The sequence below is a fragment of the Pimephales promelas genome, chromosome 4 (assembly GCF_988280905.1).
Source record: "Pimephales promelas chromosome 4, fPimPro1.hap1.1, whole genome shotgun sequence".
In the NCBI taxonomy this organism is placed as follows: domain Eukaryota; kingdom Metazoa; phylum Chordata; class Actinopteri; order Cypriniformes; family Leuciscidae; genus Pimephales; species Pimephales promelas.
In genome coordinates, this window is record NC_142772.1 from 30,496,547 (window position 1) to 30,507,658 (window position 11,112).

An 11,112-nucleotide genomic window follows, 5' to 3' on the forward strand; every position below is an offset into this window, starting at 1 on the left:
CGCAAAGCCTCGATCTGCCCACCACAACCACGGTGCATCTACCAACCCAGAAAATGTGTAAAGTCACAACCTTGAAAAGTGGTAAGCCTTTCTCTGCAAACATGTCAAAAAATAAGCCAATCAGATTTCGCTTCCCTTCTGATGTAGGAAGGGCATCTTATGATAATATTACCGCCCTTAAATCTGCATGTTTCCACCTGCGGTGCTGCCATTTGGTTTCGCAAGCGACAACGGTATAACCAGTTGTAGGTGTAACCAACGCAATGGCAAAGTTCGAGCAAAGCATTGCAAACTGTTCTGTTGTTGGCTGGATGAGATATTTGATGAGACAAGAGAGCAGTGGATTTATTTTATTTTCAATGGAAATCCTAGCCTGATCCCACCACACTCTCATACATTTCATTTAAACAGAAAGTCTGGCCTCGCTCCATTGACAAGCGTTAACTTCCTTGATGGCAGGTACTAACTAAGTTTAAAACTATTGGATCTGTCCAGAGCCACTCTGGATCAGCCATAACCAATTGCTGACGTTTGGTCTTGACGTTTGACAACTCAAACCACTCAAGCTAGTGCAAGCTAGAGTTTGAATAAAGTGTGAAGAAGACAATTTTCCGGTCAGACATCACGTTTGGCCACTGTATAAGCAAATTTCAAACGCAATTCAACATTTGTGAATTGAACACCAACAAAGAGAGGACATGCAATTCTTTTTTTCTGCTGACAGCCCTGCTTTCTTCCTTCTTATTCTACAAAAACTTTCATGCAACCTTTCTGGGGCCTTTTCATTAATCACAGAGAAACAGTCTCTTTGGTGGTCCCAAATTGTAGCTAGCACTGTTCTTTTCTCTGTTTTTACTAAAGAAAACTGTGGGAAGGAAGATGAAGTATGACAGAAATATGACAAAAAGATAGATAGAGGGAAAAAAATAACAGTGAAGAGTATGCTGTCATTTATTCCTTCCACCTGCAACTAATGATCCGATGAAAGTTGTTAAAACACACTGACCCCAGCTTTTAGTCTCGCCTCAAACTGACACTCGGATTTGATGTCTTTCTTTCTCTGTCATTCTCTCATCCTGTATAAGTGTGATTGTAGAGTTACGTCATCCATCCTGAACATTTCACTGAGCAGTTTAATGCAGTGTTTTTATTAAAAGAGGCTCTGTTGAAATGTACTATCTGAGTCGGTCGCTCTCTCTATAATTAAGAATGGCAGACATGCTGGGTGTGAGAGTGTGTCTTGTTAGGAGCAGATTTGAAAGTAGTATTAATGTTGAGGGAGACAAAAGAGAGGGATAGTGTGTGCCAGTAAGGCTCCAATAAAGCAGCTGACCTGCGACCTAGCTGCAGCTCACGGCCCAGAGCACAGTGACATGGCCACCTGCGAGCTGGACTGAAGATGCCACCCTGATCCCACATGCACATCCACACACAAGCACGGCGTCTGTGGTTGGCGTCGAGTTTCAATTTGTTGCAATAAATGAATTTTTCTCTATCATACTTACTTGATCAGGAGATTAGCTCTCTTAAATTACAAGGGATGATCTGTGCATGTCTTCAGCCTCTCCAATCACTCCCAGCCATAAGTAGTACGACCTCTCACCCATGACCCCTCACCCTTTTTCTGTCTGCATGAGCACACAGTTTAGAGATTACAGCAGCTCAGACCTGTGCTCTTTTGTTGTGTGTATGAGTCTGTGTACGTATGCAGATAGAATGAGGCTTAGGCTTCTCTTGTGATGCTGTCACTGGCTCTTTAAATCAACAAGATCCTGTAATGGCCTCATCTTATTATTTACAGGAATCTCTTAGGAATCCTCTGGTTTTCTAAAACGTCTATATATCAAGCCATGGTATGTTAGCTTTTGTAGCTTTTTTTGATGTAATACAAACTACTCTTCAAAAGGGGTTTAGGGGTCAGTAATCTTCACCAAGGCTGCATAATTGATTTGATCAAAAAATAACGTAAACAGTAATATTGTGAAATATTATTATAATTTAAAACTAGATGAGTAAAGTTTGATGACAAACTTTGATGCTGGCTTGACAAAGCCTTGTTTGGATATTTGATATATCTGAAAAGCTTTAAGTTTGAAGATTTTACTCAAAGAAGTCAATCAAATGAAAACATGCATTGTTAATATATTATGTTTTAGCATGTTGCCTTCACAACACATTGACTCTCACCACAATGGAGTTTTATGCCTCAGTTAATTTGTTGTTATGGCTGTTCATTTGATATGAAGTGTGTCATTATCTCCCCTCCAAGTTCAGCTCTCTTTGTGTTTCATTGTCTTTCATGGTCTTGTCTATGTTTGGACTGCTACTGTGACTGCATTGGACAGCTACTTCTGTTGGAATATACCATGTGGATTATTAAAAGACTGATGGTTACTAACATTTTGTACTATGATTTAGCACATTGTTAGCATGAATTAGCATATTGCTAGCATTCTTTAGCATGTTGTCCTATATAGTCGACTCATAAGCTTTCCTAGTGAAAGACAGCTTAAATACTATGTGTAATTGTAAAAGTTTTGACGCACTCAATAAAAGTATATGGGACTTTTTGTAGATTTAATGAAAATTGTAAGTCTGATCAGTTAGAAAAGATGTAGCTACAGAATAATTTTAGAACAGCATGAAGGTCTGACCTGAGTTTGGAGGTTGTAGCTTGAAAGCTCCATAGGAGGAGACACTGTTTAAAACGTGGCTTTGTCAAGTCAACATAACCGTTATAAATTAACTCTATTTTGATGTAAGATATAATTTATTCAGTATGTAATTTTTAGCAGTTTTGCTGATTTACAGAAACTTTTCGTATTATTATAAATGTTGAAAAAAGTTGTGCTGCTATTTTCTATTTTCATGAACATGTTACATGTTTTAGGGTTCAAGAAAGAACAGCATTTATTTGAAATGGAAATCTGTATTACATTATAACCAGCATTACTGTGTCCTTGCTGAATAAATCTATCAATTTCTTTAAAAAACAATCGTACTGACTCCAAACCTTTGATCGATAGTGTACACAAAAAACATGAAAAAAATATCATAAAATCATAGTTATACGTAATAAATGCTAGATGTCTTGTCCGTGCTGCTGGCCAATGGAGGTCAACGTCTGCATCTGGCGGCCATCTTGTCACAGGCAGCTCGCTCACTCGTAACATTGTGTTTTAATGGTGCATGTACTTTTTAAATAACCATAACTTGCTAAATTTTCTACTGATTTTCAAATGGTTTGGTTTGTTATAAACGTCACCACACACATGAATGATGTGTATCAATAAATAATCATCCTTATAGTATAATGATGTTTGTAAGAAACCAAACCAAATCAAGATTTCAATGAGATAAGAGTATTTGTGTTCGTGCTGATAAATCATCTTACATCAAGAGCCTGCCAGAAAGCTTGCCTTTGATAAGATTGTGATCAAGTCAAGTCACCTTTATTTATAGCACTTTTTACAATACAGATTATATCAGAACAGCTTCACAGTGATAACATGAAAATAATACAACTAAGTTTGTTTCTAGAAGAAAATTGCGTCAACGTCTACCTTAAGTAATATTGTTGTAATATTAAATGTCCCAATATGGAGAAAAAAAACCTTGAGAGAAACCAGACTCAATCTGGGGCCAGTTTTCCTCTGGCCAATGAAGGAACAGTGTATGATTCGGCCAGCATTACAAGTCAGATTGGATCGGAACATTTAGAGTATTTATCCATTTCCTTCTGTTTGGAAGTCGAAGTAATCACGGCGGTATGGGGATGAGTTGTTGAGGATCAGTGCCGATGGCTGTCGTGTCGATGAGGCCTTCACAGGGCTGTTGAGACTTGCACTTAAGTATGTGTCCAGGCGCAGGTCCACCATAGAGGGTCCCTTGGTATATACAGAGAGACTAATATTAGAGTAGATGCCATCCTTCTGATGATGTACCAAGTTCCTGGTTCCAGCTGATCTAAACTATGCAGCCTAATTTTGAATTAAGGAAGTCTATTGTGTGTTATGTGTATGCTTGGCCAAAGAGATGAACTGAGATGAAGTCTAGAGTTGAACTGACAGAGTGTGTCTGCTGCTTCATGGACAATGTTAGCAAGATTGTTCGAGAGTTTTTGGTGCTAAATAGGAAAATGTTCTACCGCCTGCAGTCTATTTTGATAGGTTTTATTAACTGGCCGGAATTTCGAGAACGCAATAGACGTGAAGGACTATAATGTCTTAGGAGCTCAATAGCTAAACCATTTAGTGCTTTGTCAGTAATCAGCAATATTTTAAAATTTATACAATGTTTAATAGACAGCCAATGCAGTGTTGACAGAACCGGGCTAATATGGTCATATTCCCTGATTCTGGTAAGAACTCGAGCTGCTGCGTTTTGAACTAGCTGTAGTTTGTTTATTAAGCATGCAGGGCAACCACCAAATAGAGCATTACAATAATGTAGTCTTGATGTCATGAACACATTAACTAATTGTTACGCATTTGTCAATGAGAGCATTTGGCTTAATTTAGATTTCTTTTTAAGATGGAAAAATGCGGTTTTACAGATACTAGACATGTGATTTTCAAATGAAAGATTGGTATCACACCCAGGTTCCTAACCGACGGCGACGACGAAGACATAACAGAGCAGCCTATTAAGTGTTAGACAGCATTCTAGGTTATTGCGTGTGGAAGTTTTTTGTCCGATAATTAGAATCTCTGTTTTTTTTTTCAGAATTTAATAGTAGGAAATTACATTTATATCAGCTATGCATTCTGTTAATTTTGTGAATTGGTAAGTTTTGTTATGTTTAGAGTGAACAGCAGTGGTCCTAGTACTGAGCCTTGTGGTACTCCATACTGAACTTGTGATCGATAAGACATCTCTTCATTTACTGCTACAAACTGATAACGGTCAGATAAGTATGATTTAAACAATGCTAATGCAATTCCACTAATGCCAACAAAATTTTTCTAATCTATTTAAAAGAATGTTGTGGTCACTTGTGTCAAATGCAGCACTAAGATCGAGTAACACTAATAGAGAGATACAACCATGATTGGATGATAAGAGCAAATCATTTGTGTCTCTAATGAGAGCTGTCTCGGTACTATGGTACGGTCTAAATCCGGACTGAAAATCCTCAAAGATATAATTTCTTTTAAGAAAGAAACACAGTTGTGAGGATACAGTTTTTACCAGTGTCTTTGACAGAAAAGGCAGACTCGAGATCGGCCTGTAATTGACTCATTTTGTATGATCAAGATGATTGGTGTCCAAATGAATGATTTTACTCCCTGATGCGATACTGTAGTAGACAGTTGCATAGTTATAATTTTGTCCCTGATATTATCAATCTTATAAGTGAAGAAATTCCTAAAGGCATTACTCCTGTGTTGCATGGACACTTCTAGGCTTAAAGCTTTCTTTTTTTGTTAGTTTAGCCACTGTTTCAAATAGGATTATGTTTATTTTCGTCTAATAGGGTTGAAAAAATAAGCAGATCTAGCAGTTTTTAAGGCCTCTCTGTATACAATCGAGTTCTCCTTCCATGAAATCTGAAATACCTCTAGTTTAGTTTTCTTCCAGCTACGCTCTATTTTTCTGGCTGCTCTTTTAAGGGCCTGAGTGTGCTCATTGTACCATGGAGTTGGACTATTTTCTTTAATCTTCTTTAAGCGTAACGGAGCAACTGCGTCTAAAGTGCTGGAAAAGAGAGAGTTAAAAGTTTGTCACGATGTACGACTTAGTTCTTATCCCCGATGCTGACATGATGTAACTGAGGAAGATTATTGATAAAGCTATCTTTAGTGACAGAAGTTATAGGTCTAACATATTTATAACATAGAGTCGGCTTTGCTGCTTTGGGTAAGTGAAGTTTACATGAGACTAATGATCTGAGATGTCATTGCTCTGCTGCAGTAATGGTATCAACATCTATTCCATGTGATAGTATTAGATCTAGAGTATGATTACGACAATGAGTAGGTCCTGACATGTGTTGTCTAGCTACAATTGAGTTTACAATGTCTGTAAATGCCAATCCCAATGCATCTTTTTCATTATCTACATGTATATTAAAGTCACCAACAATTAGTACTTTATCTGCAACCAGTACTCTGATAGAAAGTCCGCAAATTCTTTGATAAAATCTTTATGGTGCCCTAGTGACCTGTCCTGTATACAGCAGCCAGCAGAATTCTAAAATGTGATTTATCATTTACACAATATATATTTTTACATTAAGCACCAACACTTTAAAAAAAGTATATTTTAAACTATATTTCTTAGTAATTTTGAAGATATTACTATAAATTACCAGCCCATTCTCACCCCCAAGGCGTCACTTAACTGACGCCTTGGGAAGCATTTGGACATGCTTCAATATCTGACGCTTTAGGCGCCCTTTAGCGTCAGCAAGATGACGCCCTAGGATCGCGTGTACCCTACCCCCACACCTAAACCTAACCGCGTCCTCTAACAGACGCTTTCCTTTTGCGTCAGTTAGATGACGCCATAGGATCGCGTCATGTAAGTGACGCTAAAGGGCGCCTAAAACGTCAAATATTGAAGCATGGTCAAAGGTGACGCCTTGGGGTGAGAATGCGTTGAAATTACAGCAACACATCCCCCTTTGCCTTTCAGACGAGGCTCATGTTTGTAACTGTTATCTTGTGGGCTGGATTCATTTATTAATTAGTAATGTAATCGTTTGGTTTTAGCCGGGTTTCTGTCAAACAGCACATCTAGATTATAATCTGAAATCATATCATTAACTAGTGATTTTGAAATAAGGGATCGAATACTCAGCAACCCGAGCTTTATCATTTGCTCATCTGTATTTTATCTGTTTTTTATTTGTTGAACATCAATTCAATTTTTAATCTGATGTTTTTGGATATCCAAATTCGGGGAGCAGACACAGTCTTTATATGATATATAGGTGAACGAGCCTCTATGTGATGGGATTTACCTGACCTTGGTGACGCAAGGCCGCTAGCAGACGGTCAGTTAAGCCAGTCTGTCTGCTTCCTGACCTGGTGCCAAATTTGTCATTTCTCTCCAGTAATTTGGCTCATATATTCTTAGAGCTAAAAAGACTATGAGCCAAATTACTAGAGAGAAGAGCAGCACCATCCCAGGAGGGATGAATACAATCTCTTTTCAACAGGTCAGGCTTGCCCCAAAAAGTTTCGAATTGACCGTTCACAAAGACCCGCCCCCCTTAGTTACTGTCTCTAGGTCCAACAATACGCCACTCTCACACCACACCATGTTCTCGCGCAGTGAAAAATACATCGCGGAGAGAGGACAGACTGACAACATGCTGACAGACAGGACAGACCAGGTTACTTTTGGGTTACTTTTGATATTAAATATATTAAACAAAGTCTCACCGTTCAAATTTGGTCTTTTTTTTTTAAAGAAATGTAAACAATACCGTTTTGTGGTTCTTTAATGTGTTGTGACAACACATTCTCACCCCAAGGCGTCACCTTTGACCATGCTTCAATATTTTACGTTTTAGGCGCCCTTTAGCGTCACTTACATGACGCGATCCTCTAACTGACGCTTTCCTTTAGCGTCAGTTAGATGACGCGGTTAGGTTTAGGTATGGGGTGGGGGTAGGGTACACGCGATCCTAGGGCGTCATCTAACTGACGCTAAAGGGCGCCTAAAGCGTCAGATATTGAAGCATGGTCAAATGCTTCCCAAGGCGTCAGTTAGGTGACGCCTTGGGAGTGAGAATGGGCTGGTTGTGACAGACCACTGTAGAGCATCAGTTAAAGCTGCTCGTGATCTGATCATCTATTCCTTCTAGTTCATTTATAGCATCAAATAAACAAGAATGAACATTATTGAATGAACTTTAACCACGGAAAGGCGTCAGTAGATTCCGTTTTTCAAGTTCAAATCCTCCCATGTTAATCTACTATCTCTCCTGACTGCTTTGTCGGACAAAATGGCGGATGACGAAGTATGATTGGTCAGATCACCTGTCAATCAAGCTCCCTGCGAAGGGTCAATTGTCTATGAGTTCTACATTATTTTGCAGACACCACTCAGACAACCAGCGATTTAGTGAATACAATCTACTAACTATCTCATGGCTCCTGCGAACAGGAAGGGGGCCAGGGCAATTTACAGTGCCTGACATCGTACTTGCGAGTTCACACACCTTTTTAATATTAATAGCGTGAAGGTGATGCGATAGAGACGCCGGCGTAAGACATCTAGCCTTTATTATGGATATCTATGGGTTAGATCACATGCAAATAACTGTGATACCTGATAGTCTAGAGTCCTTGTCTAGCACCACTTTATAATAACTGTGTCTCTGTGCTTGCTCTTGCCCCCTGTTGACTGGGAGCAAACTGTCAAACACATTTCATGGTTTAATTTTTTGGATACCTTATAGACCTTCATGCTTGTTCAATCCAACCAACACATCATTTGTGAAATTTATTTTTGTATCTTTTAATATTTTAAATACCATATTAATTGACTGAATAGCAATATTTTTTTCTCTAAAAAAAAGACAAGCATCTCTAAAAGAGACAAGCATAATTGTAAAAAGTGTAACAAGTTCTTGAATAAACCTTTCTTGTATACCTTCATTTTTTTCAATAGATACTTTTGTGCATTATAAATACTTTTCATAACCTGTGAATGGGACATAAAAATGAGTTTGTTTATGAAAAATGCACCCTTGGGAAGTATCTATCTACTAAATCTTTTTAGTTGATTTTTTTAATGAAATTTGTGCAGATTTAATTAAAGCATTTCCAGATTAGAAATGGGAGTATCTTCTCGCACACACACACACACACTCACATACACTCACATAAATACACAGACAGTTTGATATTCCTGATGAGGTTCGCGTCAGCATATAGTGATGAGTGTGTGTCTGCCATCCACTCTAGCCCTTGCAGCAAAGCCCTGCATGTTTTTGAAAGGAGTGAAGGAAAAACAGAGAGGTCTGGGTAATTTGGTGACACAGGAGGCCCCTGGCGTTCTGTTATCTGAAGACCACCCATCCGAGTCTTGCCTGGACAAACAGAAGAGCTGACGAGTGTAATACGTAGCAGATGGAGAAATCGAGAGAGTAGGAGAGAGAGTGAGCTGGAGTCCCTGGGAGTGAGAGAGAGAGAGAGAGAGAGGGAGAGACATCAGAATGGATCCACTATGGTGGTGGTCATTTGGTCATCCTGGTCTCCCATTAGCCACCTGGGCTCAGAGTGTTTAGTCAGCCTACACTGCGGCTTGGGTTACATTTACATTGCTTTGAAAGAATGTGCCTGTTCTCCCTCACACTTGCACACTTTCTCCTTCTCTTCCCTTCTATCTTTACGCATATATTTGACTTGTATAGAGATTGTCAAGTGTGAATTTTGGTGCATCTGATGTGGGATATGCAAAATGAGGATGAACCATGTAGATGTCCCAGTTACACAGATCTCTAAAAGTAAGTTATTTACGATCTTGTGGACACATTCTATATTGACAGGAAAGAAAGAACAGATACTGTCCTTGTAAAGACATGCGTCATTATGTACAGCAGTTCAAGTATAGGCAAATAAATCAAACAAGTTTAGTAGATTTATCTCTTTGTTTTGTCTGTGTGTGCACGTGTGTGTGTGTGTGTGTGTGTGTGTGTGTGTTTGTGTGAATTTTTAATCTGACATTTAGATGATATCCACTGATTCTGGACTAGTAGTCGAGCCATAAAGTCAAGGCAATTGTAAGGAAGAAACTGAGCTTTAAAATTAGTCAGTATACAATAAAACACTGGTGAGATTGTTAAGAACATGCAGATCAGTAAGGCTGGCCAGGTGGGCCAGTTCAGTTACTTTCTGTGAGATTAGACGTGCAACTTTGACGTGTGTATGGAGTGAGAGTGGCATGGGTTAATTGTCACAATGAGCAAGAAAGGTTGAAATGAAGTATGCTAATGTGCCTACGGGAATCACAGTTTTTTTTTTTTTTAATAATCTTCATGCATATTGAAAAAAAATTTATGTGAACTTGTTTGTAAATATATTTATGTGAACTTGACAATTCCTAACTTTTTTTTTTCAATTACTCATGAAGTTTATTTACTTAATAATTCTAAGGCTTTTTTAAAGTTAACTCAACTGATCATGTTTTACAGTGTTAAGACCTGCACAGTAGGTGGAGTAATGACATGCTGGGTGACATCAACAAGCATAAAGTATTATTGTCTCTTGCAATTATTCAGCTGAGTAGAGAGATGCTTATTTGAACTCATCAGTCAGCCGGAACCGACTGGAAGTTCCTCTTTAACTGTGATGTCACAAACTGAGGCTGTAACAAACCAGAGTGAAACATGCATGGAAAAACTATTTTGGCAGGTGATCTGACCACAGTCAATTTGTTCAACTATGACTATGACAAATACTGTACATAATGCTGTGAAAAACTGACAGATTTTACACAGGCTGCGGATTATTAAATTTGTTGAGGGGAGTTGTGTGATCTTGGCCAACAAAAAAATAGCATCAATATTGCTCACAGTGGAAAGATTCACACACCACAACATAACACTCTAAAAAATGAATCATGGGCCTTGTAATTTTCATTAAAAAAGGTGATAATTAAAAATATTGTTTATATTTTATTAAGATAATTGTGGTTCAGTGTTTCACTATAAAACCAAGAGATACATTTTCCTAATTTTTTTAGGGAAACATATAGTTTTGAGGCTTGAATTGAGGAACTGATTAAACAGATAAAATTAAGGAAAAATGCTAACTATTTATTTTAAGACAATTAGGTCAATTATGCGGTTTTATATAGGGACACCATTGTTAGTTCCCAACATGCTTTGCACATGGCTGGAAATGGAGAGTAAATATTGAAATGAAGTCTTATCTTATGTGTTTTTGAGTAAAGGGAAAATCTAGGGGAGGGGGGGGGGGGGGGTAGGGCTTACGGTTAGGTTGTGAATAACTGCAAGTATTGATATTCTGAAGTTTGTTGGTGTGTTTATTGAGCAATAATTTTGCTATAATATTAGTGCAGTAACAAGTTTGATTTTGTGCTGATTTGTAGTCTTATAATTATAGAATATAACTCAAAGTCAAATAGGAACAGGAT